This window comes from Puma concolor, chromosome C1, assembly GCF_028749965.1.
Source record: "Puma concolor isolate L17-30 chromosome C1, mPumCon1.1.hap2, whole genome shotgun sequence".
NCBI lineage: Eukaryota > Metazoa > Chordata > Mammalia > Carnivora > Felidae > Puma > Puma concolor.
Window position 1 is genome coordinate 10,555,789 of NC_141674.1, and position 27,974 is coordinate 10,583,762.

Consider the following 27,974-nt stretch of genomic DNA (forward strand, 5'->3'; position numbering starts at 1 on the left):
TTTGGTGCATGTGTGGGTTTGGGGACTGAGTAAACCACACCAAGGGCCCCATCTCCCCTCTTGGGGTCAGTGGCTCACCAGATTGGGAACAAGTGGGTTCAGGGAACCAAGGAGAGGACAGGTCAAACCGTCAGTCTCCTCCTGCTACCCACGCACACAGGGCAGGAGACTGTGTGGAAAGCAAACCCATTGGGCTGCAGGTCCGGTGGTTTTCCTAAAACTGCGTGCATTTGGAATTCAGAGAAAGTCCCTCAACACCTTTTAAATCCAAGAGCCTCGCTGAGATAAAACCGTTTGTTCTTTGGGTGGCCAGGTGAGGCACAGTCATAAGTAGAAGCACCTCCTGGTGTCCTCGTGTCGTTTTCAACTTGCCACGTCTGGCTTTGTGGACTTTGGGAAAGAAGTTCTTGGCGAACGTTGCTTGCACGGGCTGCATGGTTTCGAAGAAATAGTTAAGACTTGCTTTGGTGGCAAGAAGACCTGGCCTTTTATTTTGCCAGGGACGGTGGGGGGTGGGGAGGGCTCTCTGTATACTGGAGCATCTTGTCAGTTTGCTGGTAATGATTGGGAAGGTTTTGTTTCACGTGCACACCTGTCTTCCCTGGTAATGAAGAGGGACCAGAGGGATAGTGCATAATAAGTGAGAAATGAACCTCTCTCCTCCTCACCTTTCTACCGGGCAGATAGGGTGTGTGTTGGGGGGTGGGGTGGGGGGGGGTAAGCGTGTTGGGTGAACCCTGGAGGGCAGAGTTGATCTCTGCCTCTGACCTCTGGAATGAAGAATGCTTCCCCAAACAGGCAGACATCAGCTGGCACAAAACCGTGAACTCAGTCTCGATGAGTGTTATTCTGTGGAGGCATCCTTGAAAAGAACAACATTTACTTGATTGGATTTATTTTCCAAAATTTTGATTGGGGCTTTTTTTTCCCCAAGAGAATAATTACAGGGTCTAAATGAACCGTTTGAACTCCAGCATTAAAAGAAAAGACAAATCATAATGTAGCTCATGACATTTGATGGGTGGGTAATGTGTCTTAGTTGGTCCTCATTAAACGGCCAATGGGCCCGAATCCAGAGGTCTTCCCCCTCCCCTTTTCAACTTCTTTACCTAAAATAGGGGTAGTTTGAATGACACTGCTGATCCCATAAGATGCTTTTGAGATGGAAATAGACCCCTCCCCAAGAGGAAAATCATGTAGTTTCTCAAACTCTGCCTTCATTTGCTTTAAATTAATTCCTATAGAATAGGACATTCTGGTACTGAAATGAAGTCTGCACAGGGCAGATCATCAGGCCACAAATCAGGGCCCAGCTTCCAGAGCAAAAATCAAAAGTGAAATAAACTGAATAGTAGAAAACAAATTCAGTTTAGGAAGCTGCATTTTTTTATGTTCAAGGACTTACCCCAGCCCTGTAATTCTGATCCTGCTATAAGCTATAACAAGGGTTCTTCACTTTAAGTAACTCACAGCATCCCTGAGAAGTTGCTCAATTTGCTGTCATTCAAAATTGCCATTTCCAAGTCATTGTATTGGCTTCACTCCTCATTATGTTTCATTTGGTTGTAGCTTGAGTTTGTCTACCTTCTTCTTCCACCTGCTCCTTAGTCTTGCTGTCCTATGTTTATTTTGGGGGCCATCCGTTCATCCATCCATCTATCCACTCACCCATCCACCCAGCCCCACACACACCTATCCGTCCATCCACCCACCCACCTGTCCATCCATCCATCCATCCATCCATTCATCTACCCATCCACCCACCCACCTACCCACTCACCTATTCATCCATTCATTCATCTATTAACTCATCCATCCATCCATCCATCCAAAAGACATTTCATTGCTGCCTATGCTCCAGGCCATACACCAACTCAGTGATTTTTTTTTAACGTTTATTTTTGAGACAGAGACAGACAGAGCATGAACGGGGGAGGGTCAGAGAGAGAGGGAGACACAGAATGGGAAGCAGGCTCCAGGCTCCAAGCCGTCAGCACAGAGCCCGACGCAGGGCTCGAACTCACGGACCGTGAGACCATAACCTGAGCTGAAGTCGGACGCTTAACTGACTGAGCCACCCACGTGCCCCTGAGCTTAGTGATTTTTTTTTTTAATTTTTTTTTTCAACGTTTATTTATTTTTGGGACAGAGAGAGACAGAGCATGAATGGGGGAGGGGCAGAGAGAGAGGGAGACACAGAATCGGAAACAGGCTCCAGGCTCCGAGCCATCAGCCCAGAGCCTGACGCGGGGCTCGAACTCACGGACCGCAAGATCGTGACCTGGCTGAAGTCGGACGCTTAACCTACTGTGCCACCCAGGCGCCCCGAGCTTAGTGATTTTTAAGTGGGGGCAATTTTGCCTTCCTGGGGCAATGTCTGGAGACATTTTTTAGTCGTCCATCACACCCTGGAGTGAGGAGGTGCCTCTGGCATCTAGTGAGTAGAAGTCAAGGGTGCTACTGAACATTCATGATGCGTAGGACAGCCCCCAACAACAGAGAATTATCTGATCCAAATATAATAATGCCGGGGTTGGGAAATTCTTCCAACTTAGAGATAGATAACGGGTGCCTGGCCACATGGAATTCACAGTTCTGTAGAGGAAATGGACAGATAAACAAGGGAGACTATGTTGATGCTCCTGATGAGGTTATAGGTGCTCCCATCATTTCTCCGTTGGAGGGCGGTTCAGCAACGAGCCCATTCACAGTTCTACAAGAGCATTCTTTTCTGGAGAGGTCCAGTAGTAACTGGAAATAGGGGAAGAGATGTTGAATAAACCAAAGGGTTACAGATACATGTTTGAGACATATCAGTGCAGGGGGGAAGTTGGAACCCTGAGTGTGGGTGAAGCTCTGATGTGGAGGTTACAAGTTCATACACCTGCAGGTGCCAGGTGAGGTGACAAGAGCAGTGATGACTGGCAGCTGATTACAGCTCCCTGGGGAGTGTTGGGGACCGTGGCGAACATCAGAGCCGCTGAAATACGCAGCAGCTGCAGTCAGCTCTCTCTGTCTACGAATGCAGGCCCAGAATGGCCAGATCCTTGTGATTTTTCAAGAAAAGTTAGAAGCCCAGACTTTCTATGATGTTTCCTGAGTTTTAAATGTTAACAGCTAATTCGATATTGGTTTAAAAAAAAACCAAAAAGCACCACTCAGGTCAGACAACACATCTGTGGGCTGCATCCCGTGGAATGTTGACGTCTGTTCTAAGGATTAAATGAATGAAGGTGTGTGATAACCGATAGGGTACCTGGGAGACAGTACGTGTTCGCTAAACATTGGTCGAGCATGAATACTTCATCTAAATCCGCCTTTCTCAGCCTTGGTGTGATTGACATCTGGAGAGGGATCGTTCTTTGTTGTGAGGCTCTCCTGTGCCCCCGGGCCTCTTACCCACGGAAGCCAGTAACAGACCTCACCCCTAGATGTGCCAACTAAAATGCTTCTAGACATTTTGCCAACAGAGTATTTGCCTAGCAAGCTACAACTCAACTCAGCACCTTGAGTTCTTCGCTATGGCCTCTCAGTACAGCTGTCAGCCCCAGTAGAGAGCTCAGAAATTGCTGAGGAAAGGCCTCTCTCAGTCTTCCTGGCCTCCCCAGGACAGGCCCCCAGGCCCCCCTCCCCTGCACAGAGGTCATTTTGTGGCTCTCTGCTGCTTCCGGGGCCTGTGGCGTTTGCCCTTTCAAGGCCCAAGTCACCTCTTTAGTTAGTCTTTACGGAAATGCCTTCCGAGACGCAGCTCACAGGGACACGTGCCAACCCCCCCCCCCACCGCGGAAGAATAGTCCCTCTGCTCCAGGGACCCCAGCCCTGCCCGTGTGTGTCCCCAGGGTCGGGGAGGCCACCCTCTCAGCCAGGTCTGTGATGGAGTCTGTAATGAGAACAGCAGCTGTTAGCTTTGTCCGGCAAGTTGAGTAAGCTCTTCAGTGATCCGGCAGGTGGTTCTCAAACGTAATCCTGAGAACCGCCCCCATTTCTTACAGGTTACTAGGTGCTGTTGCTGTTACTGGCCCAGGGGCCGCACTCTGAGAACCACTCCTCTGGGCTCTCGTGAAGATGCCATCTCCCCACGTCCACCTGGGTCCTCCCTGCAGCAGAAAAAGCAGAGGCCGGGGAGACTTAGGGACACCTGCCTGGCTCTTTCTGGGTTCTCTACTTGGGGCCGAGGCATCCCCAGCGGACCGTAACCGAGTACTCATGGCACTGAGTTACCTTGTAACCTTGCTGGTTGAATAAAGTAAATTTACATGCCTCCCGGCTCTTTGGTTTTTTAATTATTTTTCTCATCCCCCTGACAATGTCGCGTGTTTAGATGGGTCTCCTGGTCATTAGAGTGAATTAGTGAAATCCCCCTTTATAGGTTTTTGTTTGTTTGAGCTTAACAGAGGTGGCTTAAATCACTGGACGTCTGAAATGCCTTCTCCGGCGAGTGCTTGGATAGTGCTTCATTATAAGCAGGCTTAGCTGCTGGGACAGATATAGATTAGAACAATTTGCTTCTCCGCTGATGGGGAAGCTGTGACATTTTGGTGGCTCGGATACAGAGCTGTTTTTCAGAAAGGGAGAGCGTCTTACATTTCTGTTCGGTTCCACATAATGTAGCTCCAGGATGTAGCAGGTGAACCAATGCGCGTGCCTGCATGCTGGGGGTTGGGGGCGGGGAGCAGCCACAGTGGGGTCTCCAGGCCGGGAGGGAGCTGCTTGCTCAGAGCAGGGTGATCAACGCATCCCAGTTTGCCTGAGACTTTCCTGGTGTGAGCACTGAAATTCATCCTGGGGAAACCCTCAGTGCCAGGGAATCTGGCCGAATGGTCCGCCCGAACAGAAATGTAAGACGCTCTCCCTTTCTGAAAAACAGCTCTGTATCAGAGCCACCAAAATGTCACAGCTTCCCCATCAGCGGAGAAGCAAATTGTTCTAATCTATATTAGATGGCTGGAAATTTCCCCCCGGACAGAGCTCAGAAGATCTCAGAATAATAACACTGACAGTCGTCACCCAAGATGTAATAATTCACAGACTAACAGACCAGCCACTTCATCCACATCCCTCATTTCGTCCTCAAAACAATGCAAAGCAGTGTGGCTAACACCAATTTACAGGTGAAGGAAACTGAGCCGGTTACGGCTCTCAGGCTGAGTCTCGGGCTTCTGGAGGCAGGGACTGGCCTCTCCAGATCCCAGGTGAACCACCCACCACAACAGGTCTGGGGTTGTGTCCTCAGACCCTGGCGGAACCCGTGAGGCCCCCTCCTCCGTTGGGGCAGCTCCCCAGTGCCAGGACGTGCCTTCCCTTCGTTCACCTGATTGTGAAGACCGAAAGAGCCAGCATCCTAGGGCGAAAGCAGTTTCCCCTGGTGGATTTCTGAGACCTGTGCGAAACTGGGTGGGAGCCTACTGTGGGGGGCTAGAAGGAGGCATTTCGGAAGCAGTGGTCAGGAAGCGGGGTCAAGGTACGTACAAACTCCAGGGGAGGGCTGGAGGAGGAGATGCCACTTCTTGGCTCTGTGGCCATGGGTGAGGTTTTATTTTTTTTTAAACATTTATTTATTTTTGAGAGACGGAGCACATGAGCCAGGGAGGGGCAGAGAGAAAGGGAGACACAGAATCCAAAGCAGGCTCCAGGCTCTGAGCTGTCAGCACAGAGCCCGATGGGGGGCTGGAACTCACGAACCGTGAGATCACCACCTGAGCCGAAGTCGGACGCCTCACCGACTGAGCCACCCAGGTGCCCCGGCCGTGGGTGAGTTTTTAAATTCTCTGTGTTTCACTGCAGAGAATGACTATGAGGACCTGAGATAATGTATACATATTGCCTGGTGCACAGTAAGCACTGAATAGATGTGAGCTGGTATTTTTTCCATCGTTGCTCTCTCTGCTGCTTGACCAAGCTGGAACCTCAGTTTCTCTATCTGTAATAAGGGAACAGAGTGCTAACGTAGCTCACCGTGGAAGGGGAGGAGCAGGTGAACCAGTGTTTGTGAGGCTCTGTGCCTGGCGCCTGGAAGGACCTCAGTAAATGTCCGCTCTTAAGATTATTTATAATCTTTCTAGGTCAGAGTTCTTGGAGAATTTGGTAAAAAGTCTAGACTTCGGGAAAAATACAAACATAATAACATTGTGCACATTGGGTCAGAGACATTGGCCCCCTAAGCTGTCTCTCTCTCTCTCTTTCTCTTTAATATTTATTCATTTTTGAGAGAGAGAGACGACAAGAGACAGAGCGGGGGAGGGACAGAGAGAGAGGACGACAGAGGATCCGAAGCGGGCTCCTCACTGACGGCACAAACCCGACGTGGGGCTCAAACTCAGGAACTGTGAGACCGTAACCTGAGCTGAAGTCAGACGCTCAACTGACTGAGCCACCCAGACGCCCCTTGAATGTCTCCCGTGGAAAATACTCCTTCCGTCCCTCTGTCCCCCGTTGTCCTCCAGCAAACCCTTCTGCCAGGTTCATCCACTCCGTGCCATGTCAGGGCACTCCAGGTAACTTCCCGGGTAGTCCTGGAGTTATCCTAACTCACACAGGAATCGTTAGGGACTGGCCAGGGATTCCACTTGTACCCGCTTTAATGGCATTTCTGTTTTAAAGGAGGCTGCCAGGAAAAGGCAGAATCTAGTCAAAGGAATGTATCACAAATTGCGGAATTAGGGGTAGTTCTATAGATCACCAAGGAGATGAAATGTTAGCCTCTGTGAAATCCAGGACGCTATGGTGTTTTGTTTTGTTTTTTTTTTCCAGGATGTGGTAGCCAGTAATGGGGAAAAATACTGAAAGATTAGGGAACAAAAATCATCAGGTACCTAGCCTCTCTGCTCTGCTCACTTGAAGCCCAATGAGTTCCTTTTCCGTTCCTGTCTCCCGCAGGCAGTGCTATATGTTGTATCCTTTACAATCGATGGAAACTTCTAGAAAATCAACCACCACCTTGGCCCTGCCTGGGAAAGTAAAATGTTATGTTTTCCATGAATACGAGATGCACAAAGTCTCTCCCAAGCCTGTCCCTGAATTGGATATGTCATCTTAAAGCAAGTTTGCTGCTTTCAGAAACCATGATCCCCGTTGGCCCTACAACAAGGCAATTTTCAAATAAGGCAGGTCCTGGCATCTGGGAAGACTAGCTGTTTCCTTTGTTGCCACGGAAATCATTCTGAAACAGAAAAAGCCTGGAATCCCAGCCCCCAACAATCTCCAAAACAATACGCATTCTCAAACAAAACAAAAAGATCCAAATAACAAAACAAGAGACTACACAAAACCCAACACATTACTGTACATCAGGAAGGCTTTTTTTTTTTTCCCCCAACTGAAGGGATGAAAGGGCATCATAATTTTGTTTTCAAATGTGTTTAAGAACCTGTTATTAAAACGGAATTAAACCCGAGTCCCAGGGCAGCCTGCTCGGGAGACCGCAGGGAGATAATCCCGATGATGCGATTAGCGCCTCTGCTTGAATAGGGCCTGGGAGGCAAAGAGAAAAGCTGGCAGCCTGGGCTGTGCTGAGCCACCCCCGGGTGCCTGGGGCTGAGCACAGATGCCCCCTTCCCCCCCCAGGACTGGGCAGTGGACCCCTGCCATGGGGGGACATTGGGGGCCTCAAGGATAGGAGGAACAATAACCCTCGTCCACGGTTCCCTCTGTGCCAGGCAGCGTCTAAAGACTTCGCATGTGATTTCTCATTTCTGTTCAGATACTTAGTATCTAAGTCAGGTACTGTTCTAGCCACACACACACCCATTTCTCAGATGTGAAAACTGGTGGGGGCGGGGGGGGGGGGGGCGTGAGTTTCCTGAAGTCACACAACTGATGAGCGGCAAAGCTAGGATTCAAACCCAGGTCTGGCAGCGGCCCTGTGCAGCCACAGTCGAGCTACAGATTGGGCGCTTAAATGCAGAAGACTCAAATCTGTTGGAAAGTAATAGCAAGTCCTGTCTCCTCCCACAAGGAGTCGGACAGCTACAGTCACCGATTAAACTATTGCCAGCAAGGGGCGCCTGGGTGGCGCAGTCGGTTAAGCGTCCGACTTCAGCCAGGTCACGATCTCACGGTCCGTGAGTTCGAGCCCCGCGTCGGGCTCTGGGCTGATGGCTCGGAGCCTGGAGCCTGTTTCTGATTCTGTGTCTCCCTCTCTCTCTGCCCCTCCCCCGTTCATGCTCTGTCTCTCTCTGTCCCAAAAATAAATAAAAACGTTGAAAAAAAAAATTTAAAAAAAAAAAATTAAAAAAAAATAAATAAACTGTTGCCAGCAAGGTCACGATAATATCGACACAAGGCCGGTGGCTATGCAGTAAGAAGGTCCCTCGAGTATGCTGCATTTTGCCTTTTGCGTATTTATCTATCCAGAAAGCAGAGCTCTCTCTCTGTTCCTCCGCCTGATGGGCCTGTTGAACAGCAGGCTGGTGGCAGGGGCTTCCCCCACGGCACCACACTTTTGCCAGGCACATAGAATGATGTTGTTGGTCACAGGCCCAAGGAAAGAAGGAAAGAAGGGGTCATTGAGGGCAGACTCTGTGCCAAGCCCCGTCTTGAGCCTTTTATCTCATAGATCTCACTTAAATGTCGCGAAAATTCCATGAGCGATGTTGCTGTTCTCCACGTTTGTGAATGGGGAAACTGAGGCACGGAGAGGCAGAGCGATTCTTGAGCCGTGGGAAGGGATGATCCTAACGCTAGATAGAGGTCAGAGACGATGAATAAAGGATATGAGGACGGTCCTGGTCTCTGGTGATTCCGTCCGGAAGGGCCCTCTAACCCTCCCACCTGGTTCAGCCACCCCTGCTTTGTGTGCTGGGGCCCCTGCACCTTTGATCAAATTGAACATTGTTATGGTTAAGAGCAGGGGCCAGCACACTTTCCGTAAAGGCCTAGATAGTAAACATTTTAGGCTTTGTGGATCATTCAGTGTCTGTGGCAACTATTTAACTCTGTCGCTGAAACAGGAAAGAGCAGTTGTAGACAATACATAAATGAATGGGTTTGGCTGTGTTACCAATAAAACTTTATTTACAAAAACAAGTAGTGGGCCTCCGTCTGCTGACCCCTTAAGGGCATGGCTTCTCAAGTCAGCGAGGCCTGAGGTAGAATCACAGCTTCACCACTCCTAGCTGCATGATCCCGAGGACTATTCTTTACCTCCGTTTCTTCGTCAATAAAGTGGCTTTGTAATCATACCCGTCTTGTATGGTTTTGTGAGGTGTGTGTGTGTGCCCCAGGTCAGGAAGGAGAGACGTTTCCCAGGGGAGAGGCCAAGCGCACCAACTTCATTAGCCCCGCTCCCCAGTGGGCAGGCTTTCGCAGAGGCCTATTCCCGATGGACTGGACGGTGACCATTTTCTTTGGACTCATTGACCAACTAGTCTTTGGACTAGTTGCCTGTTGTGTGCTCAAGTCCAGACGAGACTTCTGGGGCATCTGCCATGGCGGGTCAATGGGCTGCTGACACCACAGGCCGGAAGGTTCAATGTTGGTCAGCTTTAGGGAATGGACAGCCAGCCACACACCCTCGAAGCTTACAGTTGCCATCTGGGTGTATCTCGGTCCGCTCCTTGAGTGTCGTCTTCAGGACTGACTGTTAGAGGAAGAAGGCCTTGCTTAGCTCACCGCGTCCCAGGCACCGTTTGTAGCAGCCCTAACCCCAAAAGCATGAGTATTTCAGTTCTTCGGAAGTCTGTGTACATCCATCTCTGTTTCTCCTGACGTGACAGTCTTACATCTCTAATGCTGATGCCCAGTGTTTGAGAACCATCAGCACAGTCCCCCTGCCTAGGAACAAGCCTGGCTTTGTATTCTTAGCGAGGCATTTGGAGCTGCCCATGTGTCCCTCTTTCCACCCCGCCCCCCACAAAGTGGTCTTATCCACACAAACACTGTAACCAGAGGCTGTGACTTGCCCCGTCCTGTATCTCATGCCAACAGCATCTCTTGGGAACGGGACAATACAGCATTCCGACGAACAGGAGATCTGAGCCAATTAAGCAAACCTCTGTCTGTTACCTTTTAGCAATCTCCAAGAATGTCCGATAGCTGCCTTTAAAAAAATAATAATAATAAGCACATTGAAACGTGTTACCACTGTTTACCTCTTCGTCCCCTGAATAGTTAGGCATGAAAAGCATGACATTTATCGGCTGTGCTGATAGAGTGATTGATGAATAAGTTATGCAATGGCTTCGTTCCCTAAAGATCAATTATTTAAGTGCTATCCGTTTATACTTGGTGTCGAGAAAGCTGAGGTTGCAAGAGTCAACCCTAGGGTGCTTGTTAGGGTTCGAGCAGGGTGGAGAGGCAGAGGGTGGCAGGGTGCTGGTTCAGGACGCAGGCCAGGAGTCAAAGCCAGTTCTGCTCAATGGAGGAACTTGACCTCCAGCAGGCGGTTCCCCTTGTGTGAAAGCACAGGGAATGATCACCCCTACCTCCCAAGGATTCAGCCTGAAAATCCCAAAGAGTGTTTGGCACCGACTGGCCCGTTGTCAGATGCTGAATCCCCATCGACTCTTATCATCTTAGCTGTTTGTATTCTAGTTGTTTTGTTTGTTTTGTTTTGATTTTTTTCAATGTCTGTTTATTTTTGAGAGAGAGACAGAGTGTGAGCAGGGGAGGGTCAGAGAGAGAGAGAGGGAGACACAGAATCCGAAGCAGGCTCCAGGCTCTGAGCTGTCAGCACAGAGCCCGACGCGGGGCTCGAACTCACGAACCGTGAGATCGTGACCTGGGCCGAAGTCGGGCGCCCAACCAACTGAGCGACCCAGGGGTCCCTCTAGGTGTTTTGCTAAGACACAGCCACTTTATTTGGGTAGCTTCTCACCTCCCACCACTGGGGCCCAACGGTTTCATGTTCCCTTTGCAATTTGGAGGCTCCAGGAAGGAAAAGGTTTGCAGAGAGAGAGACCTGGAGATTCAGAACTTGGGGAATGGTGCGTAATTAAGATATGCCGCCAGTATAGTATCTATACTAATGTAATAGAAGGCAGTAATGAAGCTCGTATATGAGTTTTCTAGTGCTGCCATGACAAATTACCACAAAGTGGTGACTTAAAGCAACAAAAATATATTCTCTCATAGTGGGGGAAGCCAGCCGTACAAAATCAAGGCACCAGCCAGCCCACACACCCACGGAAGGTTCTAGGGGAGGGTCCTTCCTCGACTGTTCTTGCTCCCAGAGTTCCTTGGTTTATGGCAACCTTACTCCAATCTCTCTTTCCGACCAACACCTGTTTTGTCTTCTCGTGGGTTTCTCCCCAGTGTCTCTCTGGGTTTTCTCCTCTTTTCACAAGGACACACCCTAAATCTAAGATTTCGTCTCTGGATTCCATAACTACTTACATCTATTAAGACCCTTTTTCCAAATTAGGTTCATATTCTAAGATTCCAGGTAGACTTGAATGGGGGCGTTGGGGGGAGGGGGCGGGACATTATTCAACCCACTACGGCTACTACCCATGTGGCCAGCCACAATCCCCACGTGACAAACGAGGGGAAGCAAGGCAAGATGTGAGCCCTTGCTTTCTCTGGAGCTGGAACAGTCGATCGGCATCCTTAGAGCGCCTGATGAGTGGCTTTCCTTGAAGATCTGGCCCTTCCAAAGGGTCTGAATCACCCTGATGAGGAGACTTGTAGGTGAGTATACGCCGGGGAGCCATTCAGCCAATGATCCATTTGTCCCCAACTCCTCGAGCACGAGGAAGCTGAGGAAATTACCGTTTTCGCAAGAACATTAGAGGCCTGTGCCATTCTCTTAACCGCGCGCCTCTGATTATGCGTTTGAGGGTCTGAATTCACCCACAGCACAGGAACACTGAATCCGTCACGTTTTTCCAGGCAGACTGGCTGTATTTTATCCGAACCAAACAGCTGACTTTAACCTCAGGCAGATTTCTCTTCGGGTTGTAATTATTCCGGAGCAAACAGAGAAAATGAGAAGGGGTGTCCCGGTGGGAACCACCTTACCTCCTGGGTGGAAGGATTCCCGCTGAAAAGCTTCAAAACACGGGGCTTCAAGTTGATCCAGATAACTGCCCACAGCTGCAACCCACCTTCTCTGCAGTATCTGTAGATGAGTGCGAAAGAAAGAAAGAGGAAAAGAAAAAGAAAGAAAGAGAGAAGAGGAAAGGAAATCAAGGAAAATAGCTCTCAGTGTCTGATTAGGTGCCCTTACATACAACTCTGGTGATCAGATTGCCCCTTGGAGCTGAACCAGAACAAAACCCTGACTCCCCACACTTTGCACCTTCAAATATATCTTCTTCATCTTCCTTTTGAAAATAGAAATCCCTTAGGCTGCAGTGTGGGACGAACTGTGGTGTGACAGTACTCACAAAGGGTAGGGAAGCGGGGTGCCTGGCTGGCTCAGTTGGGCACCCAGCTCTTTTTAAAAAATTTTTTAAATGTTTATTTATTTTTGAGAGACAGAGAGAAACAGGATGTGAGCAGGGGAGGGACAAAGAGAGAGGGAGACACGGAATCGGAAGCAGGCTCCAGGCTCTGAGCTGTCAGCACAGAGCCCGACACGGGGCTCGAACTCACCAACCGCGAGATCCTGACCTAAGCTGAAGTCGGAGCTTAACCGACTGAGCCACCCAAGCGCCCCTGGGTGTCTGACTCTTGATTTCAGCTCAGGTCATGATCTCATCATTCCCATGAGATCAAACCCTGTGTCGGGCTCTGCGCTGACAGCCCTGAGCCTGCCTGGGATTCTCTCGCTCCCTCTCGCTCTGTCCCTTCCCCGCCCGCATTCTCCATCTTTCTCAAGATGAATAGATAAGCATTAAAAAAAAAAAAAAAAAAAGATGATAAGGAGGGAACCACAGGAAAAAGCCCACTGATTCAGATGTTGCTTAAAAATGCTAGGATCATAAGACTCCACAGAGATATTCCTGCACCTCTGAATACATCTTTAATGAGGAAGAGAAATGAGGGAGGGGGATCAAGTCTCCGGGAAACTCGGGAACTTTATATGTAATTTCCTTTCTTATAAGTGGAAGCATCTCAGATGCTCTCAGATTTTTCCCATTCGCTGTCGGGCAGGGGAGCACACAGTCCTGCTTCAGGGGCTCCTCATACGTCCCTGGGCTGCGGTGGCCGTCCTCTGCCTTAGCTCTCCGACATGCCACAGACCCCTTCTCTGAGCACAATGCCTTTGCTGTTTGCAGCCCTGCTTCCCATACTCAGCATTTCAAAGAGAAGAAAGGCAGGTCCTTGTCCTTAAATTTGCCTTGAGAAATCCCGAGGGGCTCTGGAAATCCTGTGTGCGTGTGGAGGAAACCCATCACCCCCCACACACACACCGGCTGCCCTGCCCGTAGACCCCAGGGCACCATTTTGTTTCCCTTTCTTGAATCAGCAGGACCCGGGGCACAGGAGAGACACAGGAGCCGGTGACTGTGGACAGCGAGGGTGGCAGGGAGCTGCTACAGTGCCGCCGACCGCAGGCTACTCAGGGCGCTTGTGACTTAGACTCGGGCCACCCTCAGCTGAACCAAAAAAGTGCCCCCAAAGAGTCTGGAAGGCCAGTCCTTCTCTGACACGGAGATGGGCTCTCTTGTCTCACGTGGGGCCATACCACGTGGCACGCACTCCTGATCATGTGCTCACGTGACCTCACAAGGACCCATATGAAGCGGCAGGAGGATTTTTGGCCCCGTGTCTCAGATGGGGAAGTTGAGGCCTACACCCTCAGAGTGGCCTCCGAAGGTCTCCTTGCCCCCTGTGGGGGACTGTTTTCTCTGGCTTCAAGAGAGAGTGGGCCACTGTCTCTTCCAGAGAACATGCCGGGGGAGGAGATGGTCTCCTTCCTGTGTCTCCCTCCCTCTCTGGCTCTTTGTGAAGCAGGACTTCCCGCCTCCTCGCCACCCCCACCCCTACTCCCTGCAGGATGTTGATGCTGCTTTAAAAATCTGTCAGGAGCTGCTTACCCTTGCCCCGGTAAAGTGAGTCTGTCGCAGGAATTCAGACTGGGAATGCGATCTCTCCCCTTCTGCGACATGCATCTTTGAGCTTTTATCGTTCAAAAATAAATAATAGAAAAGGTGCCTGCCACTGGCAGGAAGCCGGCTGCAGCTCACACACTTGCCATCAATTTGTAACTGTCATCGGTTACGTATTTAAAAGGAGTTGGGTTTGGAATTCTCTCCTCCCAGAGCAGTGCACGGAATGGAAGCCGCACAGAGACCCTGGAGACCCCCTCAGACAGAGAGCATTCATCACGGACTTGGACGAAGGGGGATTTTCAGAGACTTGTGTTCGTAAATATCTTTTCGCCTGATGTTATCACAAGGAGTTTCTTCTATCGCGTGGGATTGACGGGCATTGTAAAGACAGGCTGAGAACCCTTATTGAAGGCGCCCACCATCCACCCCTGTCCCAGCTTGGGAAGCCCTCACTGCCTTCATCGGGAGGATGGATGTGGTTAGCTAACATCTTCGGTCTGTTGAGAACCACTCAAGGGTTCCCGATTCTTCAGGTGTTTTGAACAGACGAGGAGCACAAGGCAGGTCAGGCTCAGGACTTAGGCTGCGGTGCCCGGCACGTTACTGATGCTCACATGTTGGAAGCAGACGTGGGCACGGAGCTAAAAGTGCAGAGGGTTTATTGGGGAGCAGCAGGTGTGCAAGGCAAGGGGAGAAGGAGGATTAGATGAGGGGACGAGGGGGCCTTGACTGAGATCTGACAAAGCTCAAGGCAGCCTGAAGGTTGCTCCAGAGAAAAGATAGCCCCCCCGCCCCCCCAGGGGAGTTGTACCCTGGACGGCAATGCTATCCTTGGCCGGGGTCACCCTGTGAAAAACAGGATCTCGGTTAAACATTAAGGCCGATTTTTCTCTCGTTTTGGTCCTTTCCTGCTTCTTATTCTGTCGTTCTCAGCCAGAGACAGTTTTGCCCCCAGAGGACCTTTGGCAATGCCTGGGAACATTTCTGGTTGGGTGGGGGGCTATCAGCGTCTGGTGAGCAGGTCAGGGGTGATGCTAAGCGACCTCGAGGAACAAGACAGCCTCCCCGCCCCCACGACAAAGACCTATGTGGCACCTTAGTTGTCCACGCAGCTAAGGTTGAGAAACCCTGCTCTCGTGCAACCTTTGCCCTGAGAACCTGGTCTTCCACATGCCAGCTTCTCCCAGCCGAGACTTTCCTCTGTGCGTTTTTTGTTTGGAAGCAGTTGGCGCAATGAGAATTCATCAGAATCTGACCAGCACTCCCTGGGTGTCACCAGCTTATTACAGGTTACCCAAACTAGAGATCAGTCCTCAAGGAGATCACTGCTAACTTGAGGAGGCATCCAGGTTTTCTTAGGAAGACGACAGCCATATAAGGTATTACCTCTTGCAAGATGGCCAAATGGGAGCCCCCCTCCCCCCGCTGATCGGGTCTGCAGAGGTTTTATTTGGCCAGGGAGCTTTCTTTTTCTTTCTGTCTTGTTTTTCATCCAAATATTATGAGCAAGAACTCAGAGTCTCTAGTTGACTACAGGTCCTTTCCAGATATTTCACCTTTATTATTTCCATACCTTCATGCCTGTATCCCTGAAGGCTATTGTGTTTGTAACCCTCTAGTCAAAGACAGTGGTTCTCGAAGTTGAGTGAGCCTCAGAGTCACCTGGAAGCCTTGTTAAAACAGATTGCTTATCCCCGCCCTGGAGTTTCTGCTTCAGTGGGTCTGAGGTCGGGCCTGACGGTTTGTATTTCTAATAGGTACCAAGAGGCTCCTGGTCTGGGGACCGTACGTGGAGAGCCACTGGTCTGATACAATGATTCTCAAATGGTAGTATGCGTCAGTTACCTGGGAAGTTGGCCAGAAATTCAGATACCGTTACCCCATGCCATTAGATTCTGGTTCCATAGATCTGGGGAAGAGCCCGGCCACCCCTACTTTGTAGCAGCCTTCCAGGGGAGTCTGATGCATACCATGTTCGAGAATCATGGCTGTAAGGGTCCAACGAGTGGTGCAGACCCCTGCTTCCCCGGGACTTCATGTGCATACGAACCGCCCAAGGACCTTGTTAAAATACTGATGCTCATTAAACAGATCTGGTCATACCTGAGATTCTGCGCTTCTAGCCCATCCCCAGGCAGTGCTCATGCTGCTGGCCCACTGGCACTGTTTGAACAGCCAGGTAGACCATTGCTTCTCAACCACGATGATGTTTACCCCTCAGGGGACATCGGCAACGTCCAGAGACATTTTTAGTTGTCACAGCTGGGGGTCTAAGTACTACTGATACGGAGTGGGTAGGGGCCAAGGGTGCTGCTAAACATCGCACAAAGCACAGGACACCCACAACCCGAGAACGAGCCCGCCCAGAATGTCAGTCAGTAATGCCGATGTTGAGAAACCCTAGGTAGACAGGGTCACTGAGAAGTCGGCTCACCATCAATAAATGGGCCAGGATGGCCAGCAAAGACATCAGGAGGAAGGAGCACTTAAATGAGTCCAACCGGCTAATATTAAGTTCCTTTCAGAGACGATGAGGTCGCAACCCTCCCCTGCTACCTCCCGTGCCTCGTCTCTGTTCCGTTCCGTCTCCGAAGCACATGCCACGATCTCACATAATTTAACTTACGTGTGTCTTATTGATAACCTGCTTCCCCTATTAAGATTTAAGATCCAGAAGGGCAAGACTTCCATCTGTCTGATCCACCTTGTAACCCACCCCAGCACCTAGAACAGTGCCTGGCACATAGCGGGGGCTCAATAAATAGTTATTGAGTGAATGAGTATAGATGTCCAGGTTTTTGGAGGAGTGGAGAGGAAATGGGTGCCAGGCCACAGGTTAGGGGAATGGAGAGCTATTTATTTCATCCTTCCTTCCCTCAACCAATCATAGGACGTATACTAAAGGCTTGCTTTGTACCGGCTCCTGGGGCCCACACTTGATGTGTTTGTGGTCAGGCTGTGAGATATGCCCATCACCCACTGTTCTTGCCTTTGGACATTCAGAGAAGGGCAGTAGAGTTTTCCCCAATGGACAAAGAGCCCGTGTATTTTTTCTGGAAACATCCTAATTTCATGATGCTCGGGAAGGAAACTCTGTGGAACTGAGAAAAGTAAGAATGAACATAAATGTCTGTGTCTCCTTTTAATTCACCTCCTTTCTTCTCTTTTTCTTTTTAAATTTTTTTTTCTTCTTTTTTTTCAACGTTTTTATTTATTTTTGGGACAGAGAGAGACGGAGCATGAACGGGGGAGGGGCAGAGAGAGAGGGAGACACAGAATCGGAAACAGGCTCCAGGCTCTGAGCCATCTGCCCAGAGCCTGACGCGGGGCTCGAACTCACGGACCGCGAGATCGTGACCTGGCTAAAGTCGGACGCTTAACCGACTGCGCCACCCAGGCTCCCCTCTTTTTCTTTTTAAACCTCACTTCCATCCAGAAAGTTCTTGCCCTGTATTTTCTGAAAATCGGAAAACCAGACCCTTAATCTGTGCACTGCCGGGGAGCTGGCCGGGGAGCTGGCCGGGGAGTGCAGATTCAAAGGCGCTCTTTCCAGAACATCCCATTTTCCCATTAGCACGAGTCTCCGAGCACCTTTGTGTGTTACTGTCTTCAGAGAGGAGAGTATTACAAAAACACTTTCTAATTAGTGTTGGCCTTTCATTACTTTAGAGGTTCCGCAGCCTAGAAATGAACCTCCGTGCCTGAGAATTTGTCCTTTTTCTCTCTTGGGAGACGCGTCATCCCCGCGGGGGTTATTGATGGAGACTGAGCTGGCGGAATTTGCCTAATGTGTGTGACGTCAAAGAGATCAGGGCCACAATGGGAAGGACAGCTCTGGGTTCATTTGCATTCGCTCCCCTGATTCGGGAACAAAAGCCCACCCCAGGCCACAGCCTTCGCTTCATGGCTCGCTTATTTTGGCTCATTTCCTCCAAATGGAGGAGTAGATTAAGAAGAAGAAAAAAACCAGTCAGGTTTTCTCTCCCGTGTCCTCTGCCCAGTATTCTTGGCTGGACTGTCATGTGGACAGGTCACTATTGTCTCTAGAGGAGGAGGAACCTTCGAGTGTGATGTTGGCCAGAGCCCCTCCCTTTGGACAGGTCAATTCCATAACTGTGTGGCGCTTTCTTGAAGGACTGCCGGGCTGAGGATCTTTGAAAGCTCATTTGCCTGAGGTCCCACCCAAGCGATCGTCTCTCCCTTTTCTGGTAGCACTCAGGGTTACCACCTGTACCCAGGTGCCTTGGTGCAGACAGCAGAATTGCTTTCTGGCCAGTTTAAGCAGGCAGAGGTCATCAGGGGGCTCACAGAATCTCCAGAGGTCGGGCAGCTGGGCTCAGGGCAGCTACGGAGCAAGATCATCGTCACAGAGATGTGATGTCCTGGAGACACCCGTGCCGCCCCCTCTGAGAACAAAGTGCCCCGATGCTGGGCACCAAGTGCCACCTCTAAGCTGTTGTCAGGGCCGTCTCCGCAGACTGGACGTAGTGGCCGGGCCCTTGCCTGAGATCTGCCCAGTGCCCGTCTCTCCCGGCCACGAGCCTGAGTCCGGCTTGGGCGTAATCGGAGGGTTGGAGCCCAGGTCACATGCAAAGGAGGCCGAGAAGGAAAACTTGTCACTTCTCATTTGCAAAGGGCTCCTAAGTAAGGAACTCTCCGACTACAGGCAGAGTGTTCAAAGCTTAGGGTGACCCGGAGGAATGACAGGTGCCTAATAGCCTAGGCGAGGCCTTCCATTGAGCTTTGGCATCCTTGTGAGCTAGAGGCTTCAGGCTGTAAGCGAGGGAGACCCGCCAAAGGATCTCCGCTGTCCCCGACTTCCCACCTGAGGCAGCAACAAGTTACGCTGCCCTGAGGTTTCCCAGCCCCGCTTCCAGGCCTCGGCTGGAGATAGATTCTGCAGAGGACACAGAGCTGTCCTACCATCCACGGAAAAGCTCCTCTCCCACGCCCCGGGTAATGGTTTCACAGCGGCCGGGTGCTCCTTCCCAGAAGCAGCAGTCACAAGCTCGTGACGATTTGATTATTTTGATGTAGGAACTGATGACGGCTGGAACAAAAGCATGCATGATAGGCAAGCAGTTTGGTTAAAGAATACCTGACATCCGGAACGTGGGGGAGGCAGGGCCTTTCCAGATTCTGAGGACCAGCCCCCAAGTTTCAGCAGCTGGAGGAGAGAGGCGTGTAGTCAGTCCCCACTGCACATCGGGCGGGCTCAGGGATGTGAGCCAAGGAAATGAAGGCAGGAGATGCCAGAGTGTTTGTGAATAAAACTCACCAGGAATCCGCACAAGTCAGCATCTTCATACCAAACCTCTCCTGAGTTTTGGGGGCCAGCGCCCCCCTCCCCACCTCTTCCTTGAGCTTCCTCTTGCCAGACTGAGGAGCCCTAACAGCTTTCACATTCAGAATCTTTTTTTTTTTTTTTAAGTTTGTTTACTTACTTTGGGAGGCGGAAGGGCCGAGACAGCGGGAGAGAGAATCCTAAGCAGGTTCCGCGCTGTCGGCACAGAGCCCAGTGCAGGCCTCAGTCTCACGAACCGTGAGATCACGACCTGGGCCAAAATCAAGAGTCGGATGCTTGACCAACTGAGCCACCCAGGAGGCCCTCAACACTCAGAATCTTAAAAAGGCCCTTATGGTTCATTGAGTCCAGAGTTTGTCAAGTGTGGTCCTCACTCTCCATGGATCTGATTCACCACTGAACCTTGATTAGAATGCAGACTTCCTCGCCCCATCCCCAGACCTACCGAATCCAACTCTGGGGCGATGCCCACAGATGTGAGTTTCAACCAGCTTCTCAGGCCATTCTTGTGCACGTGGAGGTTCTAGAACCACCAATGCAATCCAGCCTTCTTATCTTTCGATGGGGAAACAGAGCCTCGGAGAGGAGCAGAAACTCGCTCAAAGGTAGACAGACGGGTGGCCACCTCCAGAGCGGAGCCTGGATTTCTCCAGTTCACATCCCCAGTCCTGTGTCACTGGCCCTGATCTGCTGGCTTCTCCAGCAGATCTTCTGTGTATCTTCATTAGGAAGCATTGAGGGGAACAGTAGAACTAGAAGTGAACCCTGTTGGATGCCAAGAAGATCTTGCCTGCAAAACTGGAAAATACATTCTCTCTAAATACATCTGTGGTCACCACGGGACCGTGAGCCAGCTGTGTAGGGCTGTGAGAAGCTTAGTGGACTCACGGCTGAAAGCAAGGCTCGTCCTGGACTTGGGAGGGAAGGGGCACTTTGTAGGTGCCGGGCTTACACCCCTCCTCTCCCTTAACAGTCTCTGCCCCCTGGAGGTAGATGTCACCTCCCCAGGTAGATATTACTCCTGCAGCCCCGGGCCTTCTTTGCTCACCAGGGCAAGCTGGGCAGTTCGAAGCTTGAGCAGAGACGTGAGGCTGACTGTATCAGCCATTGGTTCTAGGCTGACTTGGGGATGTTGCTGTCCACTCACGCCATGGCGGTGTGAGTGGGTCCTTAGCTGGAGCTAGACAGAGGTTTGGATGAAAAATGAAATCAGTTGCGGGGGTGCCTGGGTGGCTCAGTCAGTTTAAGCAGCCAACGTCGGCTCAGGTCATGATCTCACGGCTCCTGAGTTTGAGCCCCGCGTCGGGCTCTGTGCTGGCAGCTCAGAGCCTGGGCCCTGCTTTGGATTCTGTGTCTCCGTCTCTCCCTGACCCTCCCCCGCGCATGCTCTGTCTGTATCTCAAAAACAAATAAACATTAAAAAGGATTAAAAAAAAAAAAAAAACCCACGAAATCAGTTGGGAAATGACTTTGTCTGCAGATGTTCTCAGTGAGATTTTCTCATCACAGCATCCGTGTTCCCTCCCTTCCAGGTGCCCCACACTGGCACTGGGGTCCGTCCCATGATGTCAGTTACTTGGACAGAGTGGTGGGACTGCACTATTTCGTGTAGCCCATTGAGATAGCTGGTTTGTTCCTCCTCTGGGGATATCACGGCTGCTAAGAGCAAAAGCCATAGCCCGTCACAGGCTGTGCTGTGTTCATTCTGCAAGATCAGTCACACCCTGACCTGATGGTGGAGGGGCAGCTGTGAAGGGGCCCCGGAAGTCACGTCTTCAGAGTGAGGCACAGATGCTCAGCAGCACGAGGGGCCCTCGGGGTGACCCCTGGACACGTATAGGAGGTGCCCAGAGAGGTGGTGGGTGGCCGTATGGACTTTGGGGCACGTTCCCCATAAACCCTCCCCTCCTGCTTCAGCTGCTTTTTCTGCTGCGGTCGTCCTTCCACTTAGAAGATGCTCCTGGGCCTTTCGTGACTGTGTCCTCAATGCCTATAGCAGTGTGTGTGGCACCTAGTCCAGCGGGGCAGACTGACTGTGCCCCCCCCCACCCCAACCTCATTTCCTTCCTTTATTACTTTCTCTATTTCCTCCTACCTTTGGTCTGTCTCCATCATGAGAATTTGAATCTCAGAGACAGACTCTGTTTTCTTCTGACTTTGTCTTCTGATGCTTCCAGACCTGGCACACAGTAGGTGCAGAATAAATACTTTGGTGAATGAATACTGAATAAAAGTACGTGCTCAATAATGGTTTGTTCATTGCATGTGAACTTGGAACTTCCCAGGAGTTATCATTCGCAGAGGAATTCCCGGCCCTGTCTTTGATAGGAGAGACTCCCTTCTTGCCTTGTGGGTTATTGCTGCCTTTTTCCCCCCCGATTGTGGGCGACTTTCCTGTTGGCTTTGCTCTCTGCCACGTGTATGCTTAGCCCCTCCAGATCTGAGCACAAGAGGGCTAAAAAGGGGCAAAAAATACAAAGGAGGCGGAGGAGAATCTGATGTGACTTGTCGGGAGTGGTGGAGGGAGGGTGACCACCACATGCAACCTGGGTGTCCCCAGGCAAAGCCCTGAGCATGAGATTGGGTTTTTCCTGGGTTTTCTAGTTAGTAAGAATGAGCTGTCTTCCCTTCTTAGATGCTGGCACCAATCCAGTTGGAATCAGCTGTTGACTACCCTGCTGGGGTTACAAAGCAAGATAATCTTTAATTATGCTCATTCCCCTGCCCATAGGGCCAAGCTGAAATGATCTTAATATGCTGTTGGATTCCTTCTACAAACACAAAACACCGGCCTTTCTTGTCTCACTCTGAGGCATTGACTGAGCTTGGTCAGGGTGATTGACCTTGATCCCTAGCATGTGTCCAGCCAGCTAAGTGACCTTAGAGAGGTCACTTCCCCTCCCTGAGCCTTTGTTCCCATCTCTGTGATGGGTGAGATTATACCTGCTCTGTTCTCCTGTAGGGAAGGTGGTGATAATAAAATAATGGATGGGCACGAGAGAGTGGAGATGACCCAGATGTCCTTCGGTTGATTAATGGATCAACACAAGTGGTAGATCCCTACGATGGAATATTATTTGGCAATAAAAAGGAATAACGCATACCGCGACATGGACGGGCCTCGAAAACATTATGCTAAGTGAACAAGCCAGACACAAAAGGCTATGTATTGGGAGTCCATTCTTACGAAAAACCCGGAAGAGGCAAATCCATAGGGACAGAGAGCAGAGTAGCGGCTTCCAGGGGCTGGAGGGAGGGGAGAATGTGGAGTGACTGCTAATAGGTGCAGGATTTCTTTGGGGGCTGATGAAAATTATGTAGTGATGATGGTTGCACAACTTTGTGAATAGACGGAAAATCACTGAATACATACTTGCAAAGTGTAAATATTTTTTTTCGCTATGAATTATATCTCACTGACAAAATAAATAAACACACATACATACAATGTATGAGAAGGTGGCTGAGTAAGCTGTCAGGCTGCATTCAGCTGGTGTGTTATCATCACTGACAGCATCGTCTTCATATTTCAACATTTATTTAGTGCCTGCTGTGTGCCTGGCACTGTGACAAGAGCTTTGCATGTCTTGCTTCACGTAACAGACCTTATCGTCTTTATTTTGTAAAGAAGGCTGAGAACCTAAGAAATTGAATCATATGACCAAGGTCAAAGGGTGGCTGAAGGCCTGACTGGGACGCAAGCCCCAAGACCTAGGCCCTTTCTTCAACCCCATGCTGCTGTCTCTTGGGTTCAGGGACATGTGGGGATAATTACATGTCTTATTTTTTGGAGACCTGGCCACCATTAAAATGATTCTTGGAACTTGAAGGGTGATACCCAAGACTCCCGTTGGAAAGGCAGACATATCTCCACGGTCAACCTAAGTGACCCTTTCAAGCTGCAGAAGTCAGCTGGCTTATGAATTGCTCACCCCTGAGACCAGCAGCTGGTCTCTCTAGCTTGGGGGCTTGGGAGTGGAATCCAAGAACTCCGAGAGTTGATGACAGGCCCTAAGATTCCCAGGCCTTGGCGATGACAGGCACCCACTACCCTGAAGCCGAGGGAAGTTACTCCAGGCTTCCCTCCGGGAAGAGCTGAGATTCAGCGTTGCAATTACGTCATATGTGAGGAGGCCGCTCGTAGGAATCATCGATTAGGATCCCGTGAGCCAGCTCCCATCTATGAAGTGGGATCAGGACATGGCCTGCCAAGCCTAAAATAGTTTCAAGGTCTACACCAATACGTCAAAAAGCTGCGACAGGAAAATACATATATGTGCGTATGTTATATGTGTATGTATCTGTATGTAGGCACGTATGTGTAAAATGACTGAAAACAAGGTCAGTGGGGTGTGCAAAGGACCGCAGCCCGGCAAGGAGACATTCCAGAACTTCTTGAACACCCACGCAGCTTCAGCATGTGCAGACAGGGATGTTCGAGGGACGTGAATTGCTCACAGGTTTTCGGGGGGACTGCCTGGTATGGGGGAAGGGACCTTGAGGGTCGAGGGGCCCTGACACCTTAGCTCCACCTCAAATGGGCTGTGGAATTTGGTGAGTCGTCACACCCCCACCCCGGGCTTAGACTTCACTACCTACTAAGGGAGGGGGCTCGACTGCAAAACCAGTGCATCCTCTGTCATCAGTCAAGTCTCTGTCTGGTCCTTGGCTAGAAGCTGGTGGTTTAATAGTGAATAAGAAACTGGATATCAGCCTTCCTTCTCAAAGCTGAGAGGCTGGGGCGCCTGGGTGGCTTGGTCGGTTGAACGTCTGACTTCGGCTCAGGTCACGATCTCACAGTCCGTGAGTTCAAGCCCCGTGTCGGGCTCTGTGCTGACAGCTCAGAGCCTAGAGCCTGTTTCAGATTCTGTGTCTCCCTCTCTCTCTGCTCCTCCCCTGTTCATGCTCTGTCTCTCTCTCTCTCAAAATTAAATAAACGTTAAAAACAAAGTTAAAAAAAAAAAAAACTGAGAGGCTAATGAGACACGTGTTAACCAAAGAATCCCCCAAACATATGATCACATGTTGCGGTGAGTGCCGTGAAAAAGTAGCAAGACATTCTGTTCACTCGTAAACTCAACCTTTCGCAGACCTGCTATGTGCCGGGCACTCTTTCCATACTTGGATTAGAGTGCACCTGGACTTGTGGGTTTATACGGGTTTGGTAAAGCCAAGAGACCAGGAGGTGATTGCTATTGAAAGGGTTGTTGTGATTCGTAGTTCCCAAAAGAAGAGGGAGAAAAGGCCACACCGTGCAGGGCCACATGGGGAAGTACCAAGTCAGGAGGGAGAAGGGGGCAAGGAGAAAGCACAGGCCAGAGCGTTTACTGGGGTATTCTCAGAACGGATAGGTAAGGTAGGATAAATAAGCTTAGGACTGCGAAATCTGAATAATTTGGGGGGGACTCTGTACAGTCCTGGTGGTCCGGTTGTCTGGTTCCTGACCCTGGCGCAATTCCGGTCAAGGGAAACGTTGGCTTGCTTTGTCAGGGTTTGATAAAGGAGCTGGTTGGGGGTGTGGACCTTGGCTTGGTTGGTGTGCATGTCAAAGGCAGGCTCACAGGCTAGCTGTTAGCTGTCTCTAGGAATTAGCTAATCCTGGGAGGGCTAAGATAAGACAACTGAGGCATACGGACTTGCCCGAGGTTCCTTAGCTTAGTCAGAGAGGCGTTGGGGTTTGAACCCGGGCAGTCAGGCTCCCCAGTTTGCACTCCTAAGGACCTCATTCCTGCCCTCTGCCTAAGAAAGGACTTGGTCTGGTATTACTGAGCACGCCTGAGAAGTGACTTGTGCTCTGTGAGCCGAGGTCCAAGGCAGCACCTTCCAGGGTGAAGGATGCAGGGAGAAAGGGCTGTGGGAAGGCATTCCTGTCTCGAGACCTCAAGACCAACATGGCAGGAGGGAGTGGTGTGGCTGACAGCCAGTTGGCCATACAACTGGCCTGTGGATATTTGAAGCCTTCGGAGGCTGACTCCCACTGTGGGCCAACTCAACCAGAAGCTCTGGGGCGGGGGGGGGGGGGGGGGCGATATTCTTGATAAGCTCCCTGAGTGACTCTGTAAAATTATCCTCCTTAAAGATTGGAAGGTAACTCAAGTGCACAGATCTTGGGTATACGGTGTGATGAGTTCTGATAAATGCACACACTCATGTAATCCATACTTCTTTCTTTTAATGTTCGTTGATTTATTTTGAGAGAGAGAGGGGGAGCTCATGAGTTGGGGGGAGGGGCAGAGGGAGAGAGAGAATCCCAAGCAGGCTCCACACTCCGCACGGAGCCTGACATGAGGTTTGATCTCACGACTGCGAGATCATGACCAGAGCCGGCATCGAGAGTCTGCCGCTTACCCGACTGAACCGCCCAGGCGCCCCATATAATCCACACTCCTATGGAGATATCAAGTATGTCTGTCACCCTAGAAAATTCCCACACTGCCCTCCTCCCATGCAACCACCGTTCTGAGTTCCATCAATAGAGATCAGTTTTGTCGTTTACAGCCATGGATCCTACAATAGCTGTGCTCTCATATCTGGCTGCCTTCACTCAGAAAAATATTTTTGGGATTTATCCAAGGTGTTGTGCGTTCCATATTCATTCATTTTATCACTGAGGATTACTAAATTGTACCGATATAACCGCAATTAGTTTATCTGATCTATTGACGGGCATTTGGATCGGTTCCAGTTTTAGACTCTTGTGAACAAAGCTCCTACAGACATTTGTATGCAAGTCTTTTGTCGAATTAGGTTTTCGCTTCTCCTGGGTGAATACTAGGCCTGGAATGCCTGGGTCGCCCCTGACTGATCTGTTGCAACACTGACATTGTAGAAACTCTGGACTGACCAGCTCATGACTGTAATCCCTTTCAGCTCCCAAATCCCACAGCTCTGTTTCAGCTCTAGTATGCTTCTTGAAGTTGTTACATATTTTTTGTGTGTGTGGTAAAATACACAGGACATAAAAGTTTACCATTTTAACCATTCTTAAGCATGCAGCTTAATGGCATTAAACACGTTCGTGGCCACCATCCATCTCCAGAACTCTTTTCATCCTGCAACATTGAAACTCTGTGCCTATGAGGGGCGCCTGAGCGGCTGTCGGTTAAGCGTCCGACTTTAGCCCAGGTCATGATCTTGCAGTTCGTGAGTTCGAGCCCTACCTCGGGCTCTATGCTGACGGCTTGGAGCCTGGAGGCTGCTTCGGATTCTATGTCTCCCTCTCTCTCTCTGCCCCTCCTCTCTCTCTCTCTCTCTCAAAAATAAATAAACGTTTTTTTTTTTCAACGTTTATTTATTTTGGGGACAGAAAGAGACAGAGCGTGAATGGGGGAGGGGCAGAGAGAGAGGGAGACACAGAATCGGAAACAGGCTCCAGGCTCTGAGCCATCAGCCCAGAGCCCGACGCGGGGCTCGAACTCACGGACCGCGAGATCGTGACCTGAGCTGAAGTCGGACGCTTAACTGACTGCGCCACCCAGGCGCCCCTAAATAAACGTTTTTTAAAAAGAAAGAAACTCTGTCCCCATGAAGCACTAACTCCCCATTCTCCTCCTCCAGCCACTGTTTATTATTCCACCCTCTGTTTCTATAACTCGGACCACTCTAAGTACCCTGTGTAAGTGGAATCAAACAATATCTGTCCTTTCTGTGGCTGGCTTATTTCACTTAGCCAGCAAGGTCCAGCCATGCTGTAGCACATGTCAGAATGCCCTTCCTTTTTTAGGGCTGAATAATACTCCACTGTGTGTTATAGACCACACTCTGTTCTTGTATTTTTTCACAGAGAAAAAATTTCATTTAACACAAAGAGTCGTAAAAAGAACGTACAATTACCCGACCCAGAAGCTCTGTAATAAATTCTTCCCTTACTCACCCAAGACATGTTTGGCTGTGTCACCGCTCACGACATCCTAGGTCCAGGAGACCTCAAAATGCAGGTAACTCGGCGCAAGGTGGATTTCACCGTGGCTTGTCCCGTAAAAGACGGAATGCGTCGGGACCGTCAGCCGCTCGCCCACCACCATCAACACCTACTTTCTCTCATTTGAACTGGTTTCCCAGTGAGTCCATTAAAATCTCCTCTCCGCTTCTTCTCCCAGAACAGTTCATACCAGAGTCTAGAAGGAGATCTCTTTGTTTATATTTCCCGTGGCTGTTTTAAAACCCAATTTGTCATATCGGACATCCTGCACGTTTCCGGTCAGATCTGAGAGGAGGCACCCGCGGGATGCGTGATGGGAGAGAGGAAATGCGAGCCGAAAGCCGCATTGACTGTGACCGCAGCACCTTCGCGGGAGCTGAGAGCCGCCGGGCGTCTCCGCGGGGGGAACCAACCTGAGAATAGCGGGCGGAGTGTAACTGCCTGGGCGCTGAGTTTCTCCAGGAACGCGAAGAAACAATCAAAGCTGCAATTGAAACACTGTCACCCACATTAGACAGTCGTGGCCTGTCCCAAAGAGGATGTGTAGGTCTCACACACACACACACACACACACACACACACACGCACACGCTGTATTCATGGGCTATTCATGCGGAGACGTGGTGCAAAGACTTCCTACCCGCATCCCACTGGTGGATGCTCCTTGGCCGCTAGACCTCAAATTTCATTTCTTTTGCTCAGTGGAGCATTTGTGTTTCTTCTGAACTATGGTAGCAGTTGTTTTCTGTATGGTGTCTTGGCCGGCCCACCTCACTCTAGAATAGAATTAGCATGGAGAACCTGGGTGGCTCGG

At 50.3% G+C, this 27,974-nt stretch overlaps 1 protein-coding gene and 1 long non-coding RNA gene across 4 annotated transcripts in view; one reads left to right on the forward strand and one right to left on the reverse strand.

Annotated features, from left to right (window-relative positions):
- The window catches only part of KAZN (kazrin, periplakin interacting protein), a 1,132,657-nt gene that overhangs the window by 715,284 nt on the left and 389,399 nt on the right, over positions 1-27,974 (forward strand). The gene's annotated exons all lie outside the window — the stretch shown is intronic.
- Positions 1,888-27,202, reverse strand: LOC112868232 (uncharacterized). The gene is made up of 3 exons (XR_003224269.2): positions 27,113-27,202; positions 11,956-12,055; positions 1,888-2,751 (listed from the first exon to the last, which is right to left on the reverse strand). It is a non-coding gene; the product is annotated as an uncharacterized LOC112868232 (long non-coding RNA).